This window comes from Pimephales promelas, chromosome 6 (assembly GCF_988280905.1).
Source record: "Pimephales promelas chromosome 6, fPimPro1.hap1.1, whole genome shotgun sequence".
In the NCBI taxonomy this organism is placed as follows: Eukaryota; Metazoa; Chordata; class Actinopteri; order Cypriniformes; family Leuciscidae; genus Pimephales; species Pimephales promelas.
This window is the reverse complement of record NC_142774.1, coordinates 37,315,046-37,336,648: the sequence shown is the minus strand read 5'-3', so window position 1 is coordinate 37,336,648 and position 21,603 is coordinate 37,315,046. Positions and strand designations below refer to the sequence as shown.

The 21,603-nt window shown below is 35.9% G+C and overlaps 1 long non-coding RNA gene across 2 annotated transcripts in view; it reads left to right on the top strand.

Annotated features, from left to right (window-relative positions):
• The window catches only part of LOC120460554 (uncharacterized), a 107,159-nt gene that overhangs the window by 51,441 nt on the left and 34,115 nt on the right, over positions 1–21,603 (top strand). For both annotated transcript variants that reach the window (XR_016169039.1, XR_005617977.2), the window contains one exon: positions 3,495–3,586. This is a non-coding gene — a long non-coding RNA (uncharacterized LOC120460554). The remainder of the gene's footprint in view (positions 1–3,494; positions 3,587–21,603) is intronic.

Genomic DNA, 21,603 nt, shown 5'->3' with positions numbered 1-21,603 from the left:
TTTGTCTTTATAAACTGTCTTTATAAAGTATCTTCTTATTAAACGGTCTGTACACTTACAAAGTTCTTAATGCTTCGTTTTGCATGTATGGACCCTCATTACTTACTGTGTTAGTGTGGGGCTATTTTGAGCCTTGTTAGTGGTATTAACTAGTGATTTCTTTATTCTATGCCCATATACTAGCGTTATACGCTAAACAGTTTTTAGAGATCAAACTCTTTACATTCGATTATCGTGAAAACAACTCCCAGAGAACGATTGACTAGGTACCAATGTTTTATTAGACCAAATGTTCATTTTGCGCCGGAGTTCTCCTTTAAGTGAATGAGAACAATTAATTTGTTTAAAAAGACAGCATATCTGAAAGAGAAAACTTTTTTTTTTTTTTTAATTTTCTTTAGCTGCAGACATTGTGACCTTAGTCTTTTCTTTACGGTTAAAACATTTAATATTTCTTTTGAAGGTAGAACTTAAGATTCCAATGCTGAACTGTGGAAGGTCAAAGCAAGCACTTCAGGCACTCTAAAAGCTGCGACCAATAAAGACGACTGAATGGTCAGGTAGAGGGTTGATTTTAGACGTGCTGTAAATTTTAGGCTTTAGTATTGAGGGATCTGTCAGTGTCAGTCTCATAAATTGACCCTCACTTTCCTGAACATATGCTGTAGGAAAGAGGAATCGCTCCATTAAATGAACAAATGTGAATGGACCAGTAAATCCTGAGGGGAATGGATGATAAATCGGACAGAAAGGGAAGGGTACGTCCACACACAAGTACAAATTTTGAGAGACTTTTTAAAAAGTTAAGGATTGTTGCAGACTCTAATCCAACCCAAACCCTACACCAGCCAACCCATCAGCGCTAACTGTGTGTGGATGCACAAAACTACATATCTAGTCAGTGAGTGTGTAACAAACTTGGCTTGCAACTTAAGTAAACCAGAAGTCACTTAAAAGTTCAGGGCACTCACAAGGCATGAATGAATAATGGAAAAGAAAACTATCAATACTTGAAATCAGACAAAGATAGGCCTAAGCAGGTTAACCAACAATGTATATTGATAACTCAATAGTCAAATCAGGAAAAAAAAAAAAAAACACTTATCCGAAAGTCCTTGATCAAATAGTCCATGTGTGAGAAGTGTTGTCCTTATGTGTGAATCCTTAGTCCTTGAGCCCAAAAAAGGAATCAAAATGTCCAAGAAAGTGGTAATAACCCTCCAAACGTGATGAAATAGCGAAAATAAAAACTAAAAAGCTGTTCCGGCTACTCATAGGTTAGATGTCACGACGAACGAGAAAGGTTCACATGCCGGAGACACCCTGGCAAAAAAAGACATGCCTGCAAAAAAAAAAAAAAAAAAAAAAAAAAAAAATCAACTTTGGCTTGTCTTTTTGGAGATGGTGACAACTGAGAGTAATGGTGGTAAATACGGTCCATTGGTTCAGGAAGGGCTTGCGGCTCCACGATAATCCATAACTGTCAAATCGAATTTGATCCCTTTAATATTATCTTTACAATTAAAAACAACTGTTAAAAATTACATTATCAAGGCTAGGTGGTCAATAGGTTAAAAAACTAACTGTCAAATCCAATTTGATCCCTTTAATCTTATCTTTACAATTAAAAACAAATGTTAAAAATGACATTATCAAGGCTAAGCGGTCAATAGGTCATAAAACTAACTGTCAAACCCATTTGATACCTTTTGATCTTATCTCGCTAACCCAGATGTCTCTCTTTTTATCTCATTTTGATACTTTTTATCTCATTTTTGATACTTTTTATCTCATTTTGATACTTTTTATCACCTCTTATCTCCTTTGCTCTCTATTCAACCCTTTCATCCTATGCCAAAAGGGGCGTGGGAAAGGGGTGGGAAGGGGCGGGACACCTGTCAATCAATCATCTTTTTGACATAAAGTGCATCCTATTACTACTACTGAGGAATTTGAAATGTTGTAAAAGTGATCCAGAGATCACTTTTATTACTTAACAGATGAGCAAGGTATTTTATTGAACTGATAAATTGCCATATGTAGCTCTCTATCAGAGTTCATTGTAAAAAAGTAATTTAATTATGGTTGTTGTAGCAATGTGCTGGAATTTATGACCAAGGAAGTACCCTGTCTATCAATGGGTGTTGCAACAGTAATGTCTTCAGCTGGTCAGCATGAGATCCTTTCCATTTAAACCGGTTAAGTCACTTAAGCCTAGTAGTTAATGTTTTATGAGCAGTAGGTAAGAATATCCATATTCATTCGCACTGTATAGTAGTATAGTGTTGCCTACCTAAACCAAATGTGTGCTATTTTTATCTGTGATTAATCAAATAAATTTTATTCTGAGAATAATATAATTAAAAGGGAATGAGTCCTTTGACCAGAACTACAGTTTGATGCAATGGCATTCAGTGTTGGGTCTGCTTGTGAATGTGTGAATATGACTACAGTCAGCACCAACGAGTCTCTCTTTACATGGTTAATGAGAGGCACGTTTCTCTGTGCAGAAGAAGCTCACTGAAAAAAAGATGACGTTGGGGAGAATGGTAAATGCGCAGCACATGGAATATTAACTAGGAACGCCTGTGAACAAACAGTGACTTATTTACACATGAAGTCAGGATAAGCTCACAGTATCTATATCTTAGGCAATAGCAAACAAGAATATTTATCAACCCCTGGTAAGTTTGGTCGAGTTTACACAAAGCTTTTATGTGAGGATGCAACAGCCCATGAATTTCATGGTTTTGCATTGCCAATAAAGAAGATACTAAGATGGAGATGGCATTTTTTTTATTTTTTTTTTATTTTTAATTTTTATGTTGAGTGTGGGGAATAACTAGCTGACAAAAAGTACATTTAATTGGCAGTATTTTTAATCACCTTTTTTGATGGATGGATGGATGGATGGATGGAGAGAGTACTATGTAACATTGTTAATCTTACGTCTTAAATTGCACGTTGAATGTTGAATTCACCAAATCCTGTTAGGTTATCATATTATACATACAACTATTTCGTATTTTTAACGGGTTAGTTTACCAACAAATGGAAAGAAAAATCATCATTACTCACCCTCATGCCGAGTTCCAAACCTTTAAGACTTTTGTTCATCTTCGAAAACAAATAAAGATTGTTTAAATACAATCTGGGAGATTATTGGATTAATGGAATAGTTTTACAATCTCTTTATGAACTTTTAAAAGCAAAGTGGTTGGTAGTTGTGAGTAAAAGAGAGTTTTCATTTGTCGGTAAACTAACCCTTTAATTCAATTTGTACTGTAAATGTCTTGATCCATTAATTGATTAGGCTGCTGGAGGTCAAGACATTGTTTAAAAAATGGTTTTGCCTCCACTTTCCACACTGGAAATGAACATTGGCAAGTTGAGTGCATTACATTCTGGCCTCTCTATACCTTCTGCCTTTTAAATAAGTTACTATACTCCTACTAATGCTCTTTCATACTCTCTCTCTCTTTCTTTTTTATCAGCCGTCCTCTTCTAGGCCTGCACACTTCAGTCTGCCTGTGAAAATCGATATCTGTCTGTCAGGAACCATACTGAAATATCTTCTCTAAGACAGGTAAGCAGTCACACATACAGTCACACTCAAGCTCAGAGTCATCTGTCACCTGTACCGTTGGAGGAAAGCGTGAATCCCACCCACTGCCATTGCTGATTCTGCCGTCTGTGTGCGGTGTCGCTCACTGAATGTTGGACAGCTCATATAAGCTCACTGTCTGAAAACAAATGATGATGAAAAGACACTGTCCCTCTTCATTGAGTTGGCATTAAGTTGGTAATCCAACCATCTTGGCAGCTGGTCTCATTCAAACTGCACTAGTTCTTGATTCAAAATTAGATTTTGTAGCCCTTCAGGCTAAGCATTTTTCAAAAGGCGCTTTTCCCCCACACAGTACCAGCTCGACTAGATACGACTCGGCTCGCCTTTGTTTGGTTTTCCACTGTGTAAAAGTGGTACCTGTACCTGTTTTCGGGTACTTTTTTTGTATCACCTCCTTAGAGATTCTGAGCGAGCTGAGGCGATATTAAAATGTGACGTAAAAATAGTGCCGACTGCTGATTGGTCAGAGAGAATCGTCACTATACACCATTGCACGCGCCAGATTGAGTATCCAGAATATCCCTGCAATTTTTAAATAGTTTGGGCAGAGATAGTTACTAAACTTACTACTATTATTATTATGGCAACTCTGAAGAATACGCTGTGGTCAAACGAGGAGATGCAGACTTTCCTATTTTTGGTTGCCGAAGAGAGGATCCAGTGAGAGCTTGTTGGGGCAGCGAGGAACGAAAGGCGTTGCTATGACGACCGGATACTATTTGTGGCGGTACTGTCTGCAATGGAAAACGGAGCGAAAAGCAAGCTGGTACTGTTAATTGAAAAGCGCCATAAGTAAATAGTTGAGTGCTATTCTAAAGCCGCCTTTCTGCGGCACACAACATTCGCATACGATTGTCGCATTTCGCCCTCTAGTGTCAGTCGCACGGAACTTTGAAATTGGTTGTGAAGCGACCGTTACCCTCAGATATTCACAATGGTAAAATTGCATGCATGAATATATCTACACAAAACAAATGACCCTCAATAAATTTCAAATAAAAACATAGTAGATTTTATAGAGCTAATCAATATAAATATTGATTTAATAATTATAAAATATTTTTCTGCCATAGTTAATAATAACAGACATTTTACAGAACTAAGACATTAAAGAGTTAAAATATTGGTAATTCTAGCCTCACGCTCATAGTTTTGATTAGAAGAATACATCACATCCGGTCGGCCGGTCGCAACCGGTCTAGCCGCAGAAGTTCAGATTTTTCAAATCGGAAAGCTCAAAATTCAAAGCTCAAAGTTCAAATTCAAAGCTCAAATCGGATCCGAATTTCCCGCATACGCATATGATCGGAACTCCCCACAGCTCCCGTACGACTCTCCACTGGAAATGAATGACTTCCGGTCCGACGGCTGTCGTTTGACGTGTGCAGTGGAAAGGCGGTGAAAGATCCAGTGGAAAGTGGATCTGAAAATCAGATTTAGTCTTTATGTGTCTGTTAGGGGTGGGTGCAGGGGCGTGGTAGTGGGGGGAAAAGTGGACCTGACTACCCAGGGCCCTGTCTAGGGAGAGGGCCCTTTGAAATCCCACCAATTTTTAAAAAAATTTTTTTAAAACCTAATTAGAATTAATTGGGCCCTCCAATTGATGTCATTAATAATAATTTTAAAAAAAATATTGACCAAAATGAACTCAGTGCCAGACACTCTGGACCCCCTTCCAAATGGTTTAGTCCGCAACGCCTCGACCGCCCATAGACGCAGCGGGCGGCAAACAAGTAATATCGCAGTGAGTCTAGACTAGAGCCTGTAACGGGAGCCTGATCTGATCATGCTGTGCAAAAAGCCCAAATCGGGCTTTAAAAAAAAGAAAGAGAGGAAAGAAAAAGATGGGAGGCAGAATGAGGGGAAGCAGCTGATGACTGCTTTCTTCCCAAAAGGTGAACTGAGTTTGCTATATGCACCTAACGTGACATCCAATTAAAGTTAACGTAACTTAGTCAACTCCAGACAGCTGCTGCTAATGCAGGGTTCCAGACTGCGACCAAATTGGTCTCATATGCGATCATTTTTTTGAGAATTTGATTGTGCGAGTTAAAATTGTATGTGATGTGGTCGCGTCGCATATATACGAGTGGACGCTCGCGCAAAAGAACACCGACCGTTGTATCAGCTGCTGCAGACTGCAGTCCGTAACTTATGTTCAAAAACGAACGAGTAGGCTACATCATGAATCCATTTTCCAAACCGTGTTTTTGACTTATCCTGAATCACTACGCCTGTTATAAGTGTTTATATTCGGACTATTTTTTTTTATCCCGGATTCCCGGGGTTGACTCGGATGCGAAGTTGCCCAGTGACTGCGTGACTCGCCATAGACATTATGGAGAGAAGAAGCTCCGGCAACAGTGTTCTTCCGCAAGACACATGTCATGCGCGCATTGCACACTGATGGTGGAACACGCCAATTACGAATTCATGAATAAAAATATAAAAATTAAAATGTCTCAGGAAACAAATTATTACAAAATGCAGGAGGTAAGGAGTGTGAGATTTCTGAATTTTGAACTAACTTATAAAATTTGATAACGAAAAATCTGTTTTAGCTTGTTGTAATACTCTAATCTTTTAAAATGTAATGTACATTTGAATGTTTAATGATTTTTAAAAGATAGAAATATGATGCTAATAGAAAAATGACAGACACAGAAGATTATGATTCAAATGTAAATAGATAGATTGAATGTAATTCAAATTTAAAATTCTTAAAATCACAGATTAAAATTACTGTCCAAAATCCATGAAAATCCTGAAATTTGGCAATGATAATTAATATATTACAGGTATTTATGGTAAGCCTTTGCTGGCTTTGGTCCATTAAAACCACTATTCATCGGCATGCATTGATTAATCCCATGGCATGTAGCAAAAAAAAGAAAAAATAACCGCGACGAAATCAAATGCTGATGCGACCAACTGAGAAAGTTGGTAGCATCAGTTTAACCTGGTTTCTGAGGGTACAGTTGTCTCTCGTGTTCTTGTGTTCTCCTATTTAAAAATAAATGTTTTTCATTTAAAACTTGCATCAGTATCATGGACCAAAATGTTAGTACACAAAACCGATGTAGCCTAAGGTTTAAAGGTATTTGAGCACAAGTAGGCCAAATGCATCAATTCAGGTGCTGAATGAAAGAACCAGTTATTACTATAATCTGATTGTATTATTTAAACACTGTTTATATTTGTTTATATTCAAATAATTAAAAAAATACATTTCATTCAAAATTGAATTTTCACTTTGCTAACCCGCATCGTAAAATGCCATGTAGGGGGCCCATTGACATTGAGAGTGTACAGGGCCCAGAATTTGGTGCTACACCCCTGGGTGGGTGATATACCAGTAGACACGATTCATGATTTTTTAAGGTGGGATAACCGTGAACATAAACAGTTGATAAAGAAAATGCATGTGTATCAGTATCTGTGCATTCGGTCTTAAAGTGACAGCAGCCTAATACACCTGTGGCTGACTGTGTCATGAATGTCAATCAAACAACAAAAGAGAGAAAAACTTTCACTGCTCTTGACTGAATCACTTTTGTAACTTTAATAAGCATACTTTTTTCAGGTAGATCTATTTCATTTTGTAGACTGTTGTCCCATTGCTTGTAAATTGTTTCTTTCCTTTTATTTTTATCACTGACTGTTTACGTGTCTTCACTAAGCGTGGGATTTTTTTTTTTTTTTAACTTAGGCTAGTATTCTTTTTTTGTAGCCTAATATTGAAATTGATGACAAGAATTGTGAAATTTTAATGCGATCAGTAATTTTGATATCATAAATGTATTATTTAAAGCAAAAATAATCATATTGTGATATACAGTACTTATACCATTATCTTGAAAAACAGTTATTTATAACATGTAGAGATGCTTTTCTTCAATGCAAATTTGTATTTTCTAATCATAAAATTATAAAAAAACAAGTACAGAGTAAAAGAGATGTTAAATAAACACAGCTTTGTGTGAAATAAACACAGCTTTACCCCACATATTAAAAACATTGCTTAAATTTGCACATAAGAGGAGGATTAATGTTCAGCATTGAAAATATGCGAACATAAACCCAAAAAGAGTATTTAATATATTTGTTAGATATGTATTATACACATTTCAAATCGTCTACAGTATATATAGATAAAAAGAAATGGAGAAGTGGTGGTATGAGCTGGTTGTCCTGCATGTTATATACACGCAGTATTACAGATGACTTTTCAAACTCAGTAATATCGAGCTGTACTGCAAAAATTCTGCTCTTCCAAAGTTTGTCATTGTTAAAGTTCGGAAAAATGAAACATTTTGTCTTGATAATAGCTTTAGTTTGCTGCTATTTCTTTTTTTATATCATCCCAAAGCTGTAGTATAGCAACAAAAAAAGTATTAAGAAAGTAATAATAAGTTTCAACAATATCACCGTCACAGAGCAGTGTCCTGCAATAAATAAAGTCCTCTGTGAGGCTTCAGCTCCCACAAGATGTTAAGATGAGAAAACATATTTTTTAAAGAAATGTTGGCTAATCAGAGAGTAAAACAGTTATTGTTCCAGTTTCAAGCAGTTCTGTCATCAGCTGGATGATCTCAGTTTATTGTATAATTTATTTGAGGCAGTTAAGTCATTTGATAAAACTGGTCCAAATGGTGAACAACAATTTCAATAAAATATTTTTTTTCACACGAGGCCTCAGATGAATCAGACTCGCTTTATTTGGACAGTTTGTTATTCAAGTGGTTCAAATGATGTAAATATTCATTTGAGGTTCAGCATAGAAGCTCTTGTACTTAGTGTAAACCATCTAAGCAATCTAACTCAAAGGTACTGAAGAGTTAATTTCCTTCTTAAAGAGAAATGAGTTGGCTGTTGCACAGTGGATGCATATACTGGGTTGATGTGATTAATGACATGTTAAGCTTCAGAATATGTATTCATGATGAGAGGCAGAAATAGATATAGTTGAGTTTGAGCATGTAGAGGGTGAAGGACAAGTTAGTCAGGATTGCCTTTCATGGTGTTCAGTTTTTATTTTTTTTATATTTTGTATAAATCAGAACAATATTTTAGTTTTAATTTATAAAAAGCATTGCATTGCAAGCTTGGAAATAAACAGTCCTTGCTATGTGGAATCTCTAAGATGCTAATTTATTAATATATGGGTGAATATAATTCAATATTTTGTATTTTAACATTTTCATTGCATTGTATTAAACTGTATTTAATAATAACAACACATCTTACTCATTTACATCTTATTCATTTAATAAGATTTTGTTATGAATTTGGACAATGAAGCAGGCCTTTTGTGGATATTTATTAAAGGTTTCCTAATTGTAATAATTTAAAATGCATTATAAAAATTAGCTTAAGTAAATTTAATCCATAATGGTTTGTTTTTATTATTTTTTTCATTAATGGTATGGGTCTGATTAGTTAAAGGGATACTCCACTTTTTTTTTTTTGGAAATTGGCTCATTTTACAACTCCCCCAGAGTTAAACAGTTGAGTTTTACCGTTTTTGAATCCATTTAGCCGATTTTCTGATATTTAGAAGAATATCAGTAACCAGACAGTTTCTGGTCTCATTGACTTCCATAATATTTTTTCTTATTATGGAAGTCAATGAGACCAGAAACTGTCTGGTTACTGATATTCTGGCACAATTTATAAATGTATGGTAAGCATCTGAAGCATAATCTGGAAAACCATTAAAGTTAGAAGTGCTCCTGCAGACTTCATGATTTTGAGTCATTTCCCTATAAAAATATGTTAATGTCAAAATATTTAGTTTGAAGAACAAGTCCACACGTCCTAGGGTGCACAATTTTGAAAAGCCATTTCCACATTTGTAGCTAAATAGAGAAAGGTCTTCTTCTATAGGTCCTTCAGAATAACTGCTTAATGACATTCAAGGTGTTTTATTGCTAGTTTTTTTTTTGTAAAATGGTGTCCACTCTGAGGGCAAAAGGCTGTTCTCCACTCTGTATGGAGACACAGTCCCCCTCAGGGTTTCAATAACATCTTATTACCACTGCTTTCCTTTCAGTACCATCAACACATACATTATAACCATACAAATAAACAGACTCGGTTATAGATCACTGCTGAAACAAACAAATGGAGCTTCCCTGAAAACTCTCTCAGTTCGGTTTCAAAGCCCTGCAGACACAATTTGATCAAATAACGTTTTGTGAAAGTAAATTCTGCATTTGTCTTTATAATTATGAAATATTTGCTGTGTGTCTGTTCGCTTCTTGAAACTAAAATCCTTTATAAGCAACAAAGTGCAGTTGTTACAGGCACCAAACTATGTGTGGTGGAGTGGGATGAGAACTAAGTTAGTGTTTGGCGTTTAAACTTAGTTACATGCTTTATATAATCATTACTTTTGGATAATATGTCAAATAAGTCATCATCATTATTTTTAATATGATTTTATATTTGTTTTTTTATGATTTTGTGTTTTTTGTTAGGCTATTTGTTGTTTATTTTTCAGAATTAAACCAAAAATCTATATTTTATTATAAACAAAATAATATAATACTATATTTAATCATTATTTTGATATATATTTTAGATATCTAATTGACTTATATACTAAAATAACAATTATTAGGTAAGATATATAGGCTATTTATATATATAATTGTTGTTTTAATAATGCTAATTTCTTATTTCATATGTACATTTATTTTGTTTTATATTTTTCTATTATTTTTTCTTTATATATATATATATATATATATATATATATATATATACTTTATTCATGCTTTACATACACACAATTTTATGTTATTTCCATTTGTGGTTTCTTTGAACTGAATAGATCTACTCTTTGTCATTGGAGATCTCTGTTGATGCATTATCGGCTGATTGGAACACTCTCATGGACACTTTCACATCACATCCACATCACTGTCACTAAAATGGACCATCTCTGGGATTTCTATCAGTAACTTTTATCGTTAAACATCGCTCTGCTTTCCAACTCTCTCTGTCATTCTGTCTGATCTAAAAGTGCATTATAGTATTAATATGCATTACTAATCTCCTCTGCGTCCGTCCCTCGGGATATTACACTGAAGTGAACCTGTCTGACTGAACAGTCTGATCTTTACACTCCCTGATGCCAGTTTGCTGTAACGGGGCCATCACAGATCAAAGAGCAAGTGTTTGTCTACATGTCTCATTCAACAGATGTCTACATATATTCCACAATTCAAAATTGAATTAAATCTAACATTGATACACATTATTGACAGTTAATAATCTTGATCCTGATCAGCCAAGCAAGACAACGTATTATTTTTGAATAAAAGCAACAATAAAAAAAAAATAAAAAAAAATACTGTTTTATATTTTATTGTTCATCTGGAATGTGTTTATCCTGTGGTTTTGTGCTACAATATTTGAGATCTGGTTTCGCTTCAGGACTCAGACTATAGACATCAAGCGGCGATCCAACAACGCAATACCAAAGTTGTGTTGACTTTAATGTAGTTTTAATATGAATAAGAAGGCTGAATAAGGCTGAATAAGAAAATGTATTATTTTATTGCCCTGACTATGGTATCTATTTCTCACTCTTTTTTTAAATACACAGTTTATAGTAGACAAATTTCAGACTTAAAGTATAGTCGTACGTCCAACTATTCAAGAGTTTGTGGCAAGCCAGTGATGGAACTGATTGCATAACTAAAATATTCTTTCTTTAGTGGATAATGAACAGTGATCAGTTTTTTTCTCATCTTACAGTACTTAATATAAGCGTAATCATTTATTAAAAGAAAGAAAGAAAGAAGATAATCATAAGATTCTGAACAGGAGAGTTTCAATGTCTGTTACTGTCAGCCGCTGAAAGGCCTTTCACTGGAGATTTCGATTTTCTTCCCCCAGATCTAAGTAGCGGAGCTGGTTCAGTATCCTGTCAAGCCTGCTCATTTGGGGTTGCCTGACTCGCATATCAAAGACATTTCTTATGGAATTGATTTTTGATAACCAAAGAAATGCAAGTTAAAAGAGTGAGGTTTTAAACAATGTGTGAGCGGAGCACAGACTCTTCATCTACACTTTTTCAGCATGTTGTTTAAAATGTTAATTTCAAGTGAGAGTTTAGATCTTAAACAGAGCCTCAGTTGTCTCCTCTCGTTGTGTGTCAATGAAGGATTCAGCCAGACTTTTGACTATTGTTTTTTGGCTTTACCCGGGAGAGAACCGGCCAACCAATCAGGGCTACATATCCTGATATCAACTATTTCACAAAGTGCTGGTTCATTTGTATCAATGCGTTGATGTAAGACAGATCATAGAAGATTAGACTATTGTTCTGTGCTTTTAAAAGGGGCTTTTAGGCATTTATAGCTGATTTGAAACATTTCTGCGAAATTAAAAGAGCAAGACCAAGACAAGAGACTGAAAGAGAGTGAGAAACAAAGATACTCTGGAATATTTTGGAATAATCAAATAATTGATCTCTTATCAGAAGTAGAGCTCATGAAATTATTTTATTCTGATAGACGTTCCAAAAATAATTCCATTACACCACTGAAAACACAAGAAGGCTGAAAATAACTCTTGCAAATGAAGCTTTGCTGAAAATATATTTGGACCAAGTGACTTGACGAGATTGAATAATTAATGGCCTCATTTAAACTATGACTGTCTATTTTCAGGGAAACATGTTTTGGGGTTATTTTAAAGAGATAGTTCACCCAAAAATGAAAATTCTGTCAGTATTTACTCACCCCCATGTTGTTCCAACCCCGTAAGATTTTTATGATTTTTTTTGATGAAATCCGAGAGCTCGATCACTCTTTGATACTAATCCATATAGGCTTCTTGAGGGATTGAAACTTGCCGGCCTCAAAAAGTTATTAAAGACATCATTAACATAGTCCAAGTGACTACAGTGGCTCAATCTTAACTTTATCAAGCGGCAAGAACACTTTTTGTGTGCAAAAACAAACATAAATAGCAACTTTATTTCAACTATTCATTTCCTCGTAGGCTTGTAGGCTCACTATTGGCCAACGCTGGTCATGTGTGTGATGTGTGTGACGTACAACATCAGATCGCCCAGAGAGAAGGAAATGAATAGTTGAAATAAAGTCGTCTCGTCGTTTGATTTTAACAATGTCTTTGATAACTTTCCGAGGCCGGCAAGTTTCAATCCCTCAAGAAGCCTATGGACTAGTATGGAGGAGTGATCCAGCTCTCAGATTTTATCAAAAATATCTTAATTCATGTTCTGAAGATGTACGAAGGTCTTACGTTGGAACATGTGAGGGTGAGTAAATACTGACAGAATTTTCATTTTGGGGTGAACTATCCCTTTAAGACTAATATAGATGCAATTAAATATTATCTTTTTATTGGATCAATGGATATCGGAACAATTGAAAGCTTTTACATATCAACATGCCGAGCTCCAAAATTTAGAACACAACTCTCAAACAAAATGTCAAACTCCCACCGTCATTCTCATCTCTCAGGTAAAATAAATACAATATTCTATTATTCACCAGCTGAGTGGATTCATTAGAAAATACATGGGCAAATAATGACAAATTAATAATTCATGAAATAAGACGTTGAGAGGAAAATGGACCTGTTGACATTACAAGCAGTGATTGGCATTTCACAGCTGTTGTGTAAAGTCTCCAGGCACTCACTCAAACGGTTGACATTAAACTCCATCATAACTCCATTAAAAGATTCAAGAGCACTCATAAAACAAGTTTTTTTTTTTTTGCTTCATTAGTTATGTAAACATTCGGTTTAGTTGTGTAGGTTGTGATTTCATGCTAGAGGCAGCTTATATATTCTCATACATAACTTTCTGTTGAGAACAATTTAATCCAAATGACATTTTTAACGCTTTAGAGATGCTGAAAGCCAACAGTATATCTACAGCTCTGAGGCATTCTAATAGACTCAAAGCTGATTAGCTTTTTTTAAGTGCTTTCTCTTTTTTTGAATGCGTCACAATATAGAGGGTGTAGTGGTTTATCTTCTGGGTTGGTAGGCCCAATTGCAAGCCCCTTTTCTGTGTCCTTGAGCTTAAGTAAAACACTTAAAGTGCAAGTTTACATATTGTTTATCGCTTTGTATTGTTACACTGTCTGTAGTATATGCAAATTAACAATGTTTACTCTCTCTCTCTCTCTCTCTCTCTCTCTCTCTCTCTCTCTCTTGCTCTCTCTCGCTCTCTCTCTCTCTCACTCTCTCTCGCTCTTTGTGCTATGGACCGAGAAATTTGTGCTTATTTGTCAGCAAAAGTCTTTTGACAGCTCCAGGACTTTCGTAAAACCGGCAGTTTCTTTCAGTTCGTTTGGCCTAAAACACTGTGTTCATGGTCATCCAGTTTGAAATGTTGAATACAAACACAGGGTTTTCAATTTTTCCTTTAGCATTTTGCCTTTCCCCACTGCCTACAATGCACTGCACTGAAAAAGCGACAGTAACTCACTCATGCTAAACATGTACTCTTTGAATTCTTGCATTGGAAACAAAGTCAATGCCATTATGCAACACATTCTCATCCTAGGGCGTCATCTAACTGACACTTTTGACAATGCACCTAAACCCGGCGCACATTGCACCCTTTAGCGTCAATATAACACGCTTCGGTTATGGGTTGGTTTAGGTCTGGGGTAGGGTTCGGGTTAGACCACTAGGATGCGCCCTCTGCCCCATATTTATCTGCTTCTCATATTGACGCTAAAGGGTGCCATGTGTGTCGGATGTCTACGCATTGGCAAAAGCGTCAGTATATGATGTCTTGGGATGAGAACGGGCTGGCGTTTACTGCGTTTCGTCTGACACTCTCAGAAGCAAGACATTTTTGATGTCAGAAAAAAAATGCATTTTTCCCCAAATGCATTTTTTGTGTAATATCTCAAGAAGTGGTAATTTTGTTCTGTTGAACACAAAAAGGTACTTTATTCACAAATATTTTATGCTATATTCCAATTTTGTGCATTTTTGCATTAAATTCCAACGCATTCTCATCCTTTAGCGTCATATAGAACGCTATATGACAAAATGGCGCTATACTACGCACATGGCACCCATTATCGTTAATATAACACGCGCTGTGATGGTTAGATTTAGGTGTGGGGTAGGGTAGTCTCATATTACGCTAAAGGATTTATGGGTTCGCGTGAATATTAACGATAAAGGGTGCCATGTGCGTCGGATGATGTGTTTTCAAAAGCGTCAGTTAAATGACGCCTTAGGATGAGACCATGCTGCATCATGACTAAAGGTTTGCTAAGAAGAATTTCCTACTAAAGCAAGGTGGTATTTGACTCTAGTAAGCTTCTCCATAGCAGACTGGTGGGAGTGGCTTTGGTCGGCCACATGCCCAATGTGTTATGGGTGTTTTCCTACCTATTTGGCGACTTTTTTTTTCCTGATGAAAAAACGTTACTGTATTGGGCAGCCAAGTATTATTGAAAGCCCATTTTGACAGTGGTTTAGTAACCCTTTAACCAAGGGATGCTATCATTGTAGTAAGGTACATTTTTGAATGAAAAAAAAAAAAAAACATCAATTACAATTTGTTTCTTGGGTCTCAATGGATTTAATGCTCTGCAAATATTCTCCAAAACCCTTTGGGAATGTGATGTAATGGCTAAAGCTCAGAGCTTGTTTGAACCCCATTAGGAGCAAACCAAAAGGCATCCCCATTGAGCCCTTGAGTGAGGCACTTAACTCCAGCTTGCTCCAGAGGGATTGCCCTTATAAATTGTGTACGAAAGTCACTTTAGATAAAAGCATCTGCTAAATGAACACCTCACAACACCTTTCCTGCAAAACATGACAATTTGTTCATTCACACGATGTGAAACAGACAAGGATAAAACAGCACTGAGAATGCTGAGAAAAATAAAATGAAAAAATGAATAAAATCAACAAATTATAATAAATATACATAATATAATATAACAACATGTTAATAATTAACTCAAAATAATACAATATAATTAATTATAATTAATTAAATATAACTCAATATAAATCAATTAATTAAATATAACTCAAATATAACTAATCAACAATTATTAACAAATAAGTATATTACTATGAAATGATGCCTGTATATTTTAATTGATATCAAACAACTAACAATCCTGCCTAAATAAACAATATGTGGATAATGTGAAATTAAAACGCATTGATATGAAAATGTGACCTAAATAATTAATTTAAAAACCTTGTGGCACACATTTAATTATCAATTGCCAGAGTCACTTCTTCTTACTCATAATTCTAATATGTTATTGATGATATTTAAAATCAAAGTATTACCACCTTTATAAATATTGTAGAACTCGACAGCAAATAAGGCCAAAACCTCAATAATACATGATTGATATCCCAATATTTCTCTAAAATTATCCAGCCAAACCTTCTATAATTTGAATTTAAGTTGTACATATGGTATAGTCTTTGAAGAAACATGTTCCCTAGTAACATTAGCAATGTTGCAATGGCTTCATTCAGGAACCATCTGGTTTTTTGTGTGTGTGTTGTTGTTGTTGTTTTTACGCAAAAAATACACACAAAAAAAGTCTGATTTGGCCCAGCAGCGACAAAAGCACATCTGTTCTTATCTACCAACATTAATTTATTCTCTATCCACGTATGGTACAAGTTTTTTAAAGTTGGCCATTTTAGCCTAATTATGTTACAAAACCACTAACAGAAATGGGGTTTTTGTAAAAATAGAAAAGAAATTGGTTGAAAAAAACAACAACAACACTATACCAATAATGTTTTTACAAATTAAAAAGAAATTGGAATGAAGAGGGAAACCAGAAAACAGATGTTTTAATTATTTTTCATAGCATAAAAAAGCATAATTGATTATAATGAAAGCAATATAGTCTCGTCATGTTGCGGCTTTCATTTGCAGTCCAGACGTAGCGTACGTTACGTAACTACGTGGAAGCTATCGTGTACATTCGTCAGCTCCTCATAAAACAGTTCTGATTTGACCTGATAGGTGATCAACACAGTAATGCCGCAGCGCTGTCCTGCACCAAACTGTCCTCACGGGGAACTAATTAACACAGACAATTGAGACCGAGGCGGGATGACAGCGTGATTGATGAGGGCAGCGGGTCTCTTCTGGCCATTATCTTCTCAGAAGAAATTAAAGCTGACTGATTAGTCATCTAGTGTCATACAGTCTGTGTGGTGATCTCAGACAGAGATATGTTTTGATGGTGTAAACAGAGGGCAAATTCATTAATGATGTGGATTTTCTGTTAATCTTCATCTTATATGGGTCATTTGAGGCCATTTTGGCTAGTTTGGGGTTGTTTTGTGCAAACTGATTGCAAAAGGCATGCTTTTAATTGTAAACACTGTGCACATCATCGCAGATAAAATATGCAGCTTTTGGCATAATGAGCAAAGTTTGATGTCAATATTCAATATGTTCATGATATTGGCTACCAAAGTATGATTACAGTTGTGCCATTGTATTACTACTTTTGGTTCCCCAAAGAACCTTTCAGTGAACAGTAAAGAAAAAACACTTTTCTTTCTAGAAAATATGAATAATATAAAGAACTGTTTTCTGCAATGGATGTTCTTCTTCAATGTACATAAAGAACCTCTATTAAATTTTCACAACACCATTTTTAACTGAAAACCAAAAACGTTTTACTGTATGCTTTTTTGGAGCTAATTTAGCATTTTGGTGGCCTGAAAATGCAAGCTTTTGAAATCGGCTTTTTAACGTGCACATTTTTGAAAATGATTCCGGTGTTCTGACAATTCATGCTACCCATCGAGATTTGCTACTTACCGTTTATGCGCATGTGCAGACTTGAAAATTTTTTTTTTTTACAAAAGGTACATTTTCCTGTTATAATGTATAATTTCCCTTTAAAAAATGCTTACTATCATATGAATATTTGTACGGTCAGCCAGCTGAAAAGGAATAACTGAAAGTTTCAGTTACTATGAGGAAAGGTGCTTTGACAAGTCAAAGATGAATATTTTATGATAATTTTTACTTTTCACACCGTTTTAAAAATAAAAACGGTAGTCTACGGTATACAGTTGCTACTCATAACTTAGAATTGTATTATAATTGAATTTCATACGACTTTAATCGGCATTCTGTGATCAATTCGCGCTACGGTAGCATTTTTCGACATGGCAGCAAAAATTGGCAGAACACCGGTATCGCCTCCGCGTAAACTACAAAAACGTGAAAACGGTGACGTCATGCACATGCGTATAATGTGTTCTGTTTGAAACGGTCATATAACATGATCATATAACAGAACATAACAGAACAAAAAAATAAATGGAAGTGGAACTACATGCTTAATAGCACATTTGAGGCATTTAGATTATTTATTTACACATTCTAAAGACAGATTTAAATAACTGCGAGTGTTAATTCAGTGTATAAATAGTTAAAATAGCATTTTTCTTCAACCAAGGCTGGAACGTTAAGCTCTTTTCCATCCTCATGCCAAGGGGTTACTTTTGGTGAAGTATGTCGTTGATCTAGGCTTCATTGTGTTGCACCGTGAAAGCATTGCTTCACCAGCAAGAGATGTTTAAAATGTGAAAGCAACCCATACATCAACCCTCATTCTTTTCCACCATGTTTTCATTCATCACAACATGACTGTATTTTTCCCTTCAGAAGTGGTAAGCTTTCTTTAGTACGTTGGAGAATCAATGGGTATAATGATCCCAAACTGAGTGCCATTAACCCTTCCAACCCCTTCTGCTGGGACTGATTGTTTACAGAGTCAAGATATAACCTTGACACCTTTCACCTTGTAATCAAACTCGGTTTTCTAAAGACATTTGCCACATTCACCAGTTTCATTCTTTTTTTCCTTCAGCATTTGTGTGTACGTTTTTTTTTTTTTTAAAAATGACCTTGTGACTGTTTGGAAATAAATAAAAGTTATCAGTGCAGTGAGACACGAGAGAAAGAATAGAAAAGTAGGAGCTCATATAATTAGTCAACTCTGCTGTCTGGGAAAACACTTTCCACTTAGACCTTAAGTCTTTACAGTGACCTTTTTTTCTGCCTAGAGGTTTTCATTGTTGTTGGTGATTAAAGCGCAGGATTTGATGGACATGGGTAAGACTGAGGGTTATCGGAATTAGTGACTGAATGCCTGTGGGAGGTCTTTGACCTCTAACACAATCTTGATTAGTCTCAGGAACGCTTGCTTTTCTGCACAAAATGCCTTAGTTTAGAAAGGAAGGGTCTTTCCATTGGTTAGAACTTGGACCTCAGACCTCCACAGGGCTTATCGCATTGTTGTTGTGTTGCATTTTCCTTGTTTCTGGGTTGTTTCCAAATCGGCACATTGATAATATCTGAGGTAGTCTCTCTATAAAATACTATGAAAGGCCAGACCGTTCTCATCCCAAGGCGTCATATACTGACGCTTTTGACATTTCGTCTACATTAGGGTGACTACCTGCTAATAAGCCCAAGGGGGACTGTGTGGGACACTGCTTGGCGCGGCGGTGCCCCCACCCCACGGGCAGACTCTGATAGTGGTTTACCCATATCTAGAATTGTTACTATTGCCTTACTGTTTGTACATGAATAATTGTACAAAAAAAAAGCACATACCTTAGCACATACATTAATAATGCCCTATTCCCTAAACATGTGTAATTGCTGATATATGCTCATGATAGGCCAACCAATGTTTTTTTTTTTTTTCTAAATAAAGATGAATATTTTGAACATTCAATGAATTGACAGATGCACTTCCACTTACGATTTACTTTAGCTATTTAATTTTATTTATTTTTCATTACAATTAATTCACTTTAAATAAATAAAAATATAAAATTAACAGGAATTATAGTTGCTCAACACCACAGGAACAGTTTTAAAAAAAGTCGAAACTCACAACTCCAGAGGTTCACGGAACGAGAAGCTGCGCTGTCATGACAACAATGAAAAAGTTGACATCAACCTAGTCAGCAGGTCACGTGGGAGTGGCAACCAGTATTGGGGAAGTTCACTTTCTACATGAACTAGTTCAAAGTTCAGTTCACACATTTTAAAATGAACTAGTTCAGTTCAAAGTTTGCACAGAAATGTAAGATTTTTCCCATCTTCACCGACCTCGTTATAAAATCCGTTTAAATTAAACGGCGGCCGTAGTGCGACACTGGTGGCTTGTGTTGCCAGATTGGATGTTTTTTTCGCTACATACTAAGCCCTGTTTACTGTGAGTTTTAGCCGGGTTTTCACCTGGAAGGCTCTATAGAAATCTGGCACCCCATTGAACGAAGTTAAACTGAGAGAGCGTGCGTTCACAGACACCAGAATGAACGCGTTTACACGTTCATCAGTAAAACAATACGTTCAGTTCACCCAAAATATGAACGAGTTCATGAACGTGAACGTGTTCAGGCACTACGTTTGGCTGCCTGGGTCTCGAGGATATAGAGTGACCGATTTTTTTTTTTTTTTTTTTTTTTTTTTTTTTTTGAGCAAGCATTGATTATGCGTGACACGGTCTCAATTTGCGGGATGCATGAATTGGGCTTCAAACGCTGCACGCGGGACGGGTGGTCACCCTAGTCTACATCCAACGCACATGGCACCCCTTTAGCGTCAATATGAGACACAGATATATATGGGCCAGAAGGCGCATCCTAGTGGTGTAACCCTAACCCTACATCAGAACTAAACCTACCCATAACCGAACAAAGCTCTGTGTGTGTTATATTGACGCTAAAGGGTCCCATGTGCGTTGGATTTAGACGAAAGTGTCATTATATGACGCCCTGATGAGAACGCGTTGGAAAGGCATGTGTTCAACACAAGTAGGCCGGAAGATTCTAAATTAATATAGTTTAAAATGAACATATCATACATGTAAAATTCTTCAATACCGTCTAAAAATCATTCAGTATGCACCACAAAGGCTAAATTAATTACTGTGATAAGTAACTCAACCTTCGTCACTACATAATTCAGCTACTTCCATATGTATAATTGTTGTAGTTTTGATGGCTTTACCTAAAGTGTAGAAAATAGTAATGAAACGAAGTCCAAACTTATGATTGACATTGTGCTTGACCTTGCAGTTTGTGTGGACCTCAAATGTCCTCGGTTTTCACAGTATAAGAGAAATAATATACTGTTTAAACAGTTTACTTAGACATACTTGATTTATTTTCTTCAGACAAATTGCTGGAATTAATGTTTAACAAAGAAATGAATCAATTGGCATTATTACTTGGTTCTGTCAGCTGTTTTAAAACCATTTCCAGCCTAATTGAGGTTGTGTCAAAAGCCAAACACATTTTTTTTAGATTCAATTGCAAATATTTATTTCTTTAAATCATTTTAACATCGTTGTAATTTCCCAATGTCAAACATCCAGGACTTGTAAGCTTTGTAGTCCAAAAAACTAATTTGTCCTGGATTTCAGGAAGCACAGCCAATATGGCATTTGACACATGGAACAGCAGTTTATAGTGCTGAGCTTGTACTTTCGAAAACACGCCGGACATCGAGCAGGGCTACGACAACTGACACATTAGGTTGTTATGCAGAAAGATTGTCAGATCTCATTTCATTTGTGACTTTGCCTTGTTGTTTTGGGAGGCGGGGAATTCGACCTTCATTCCAAAAGCTTGACACCCAGCTCTCCAGAGAAAACCATTACACTATCAATGCAAGATATACACACCTCTTACCGCCAGACTGAGCACATAGAGTGTATTGCACACAAATGGACACGGGGAAATAAAACACTTGCTATACACTGCTACAAAGCTTAGGGTGTCGCAAACTTCAATAGGCGTCAGTGTGCAAGAATCGTTCGTTTTATCTCATAAGTGTCATAGTGGACGTCAACCGATGCCAAAATTCATTTTTAAATACTGTATTTTCATTAAAAAACATCAGAATAGACAAATTTACAATACAAATTTGGAAAAATTTG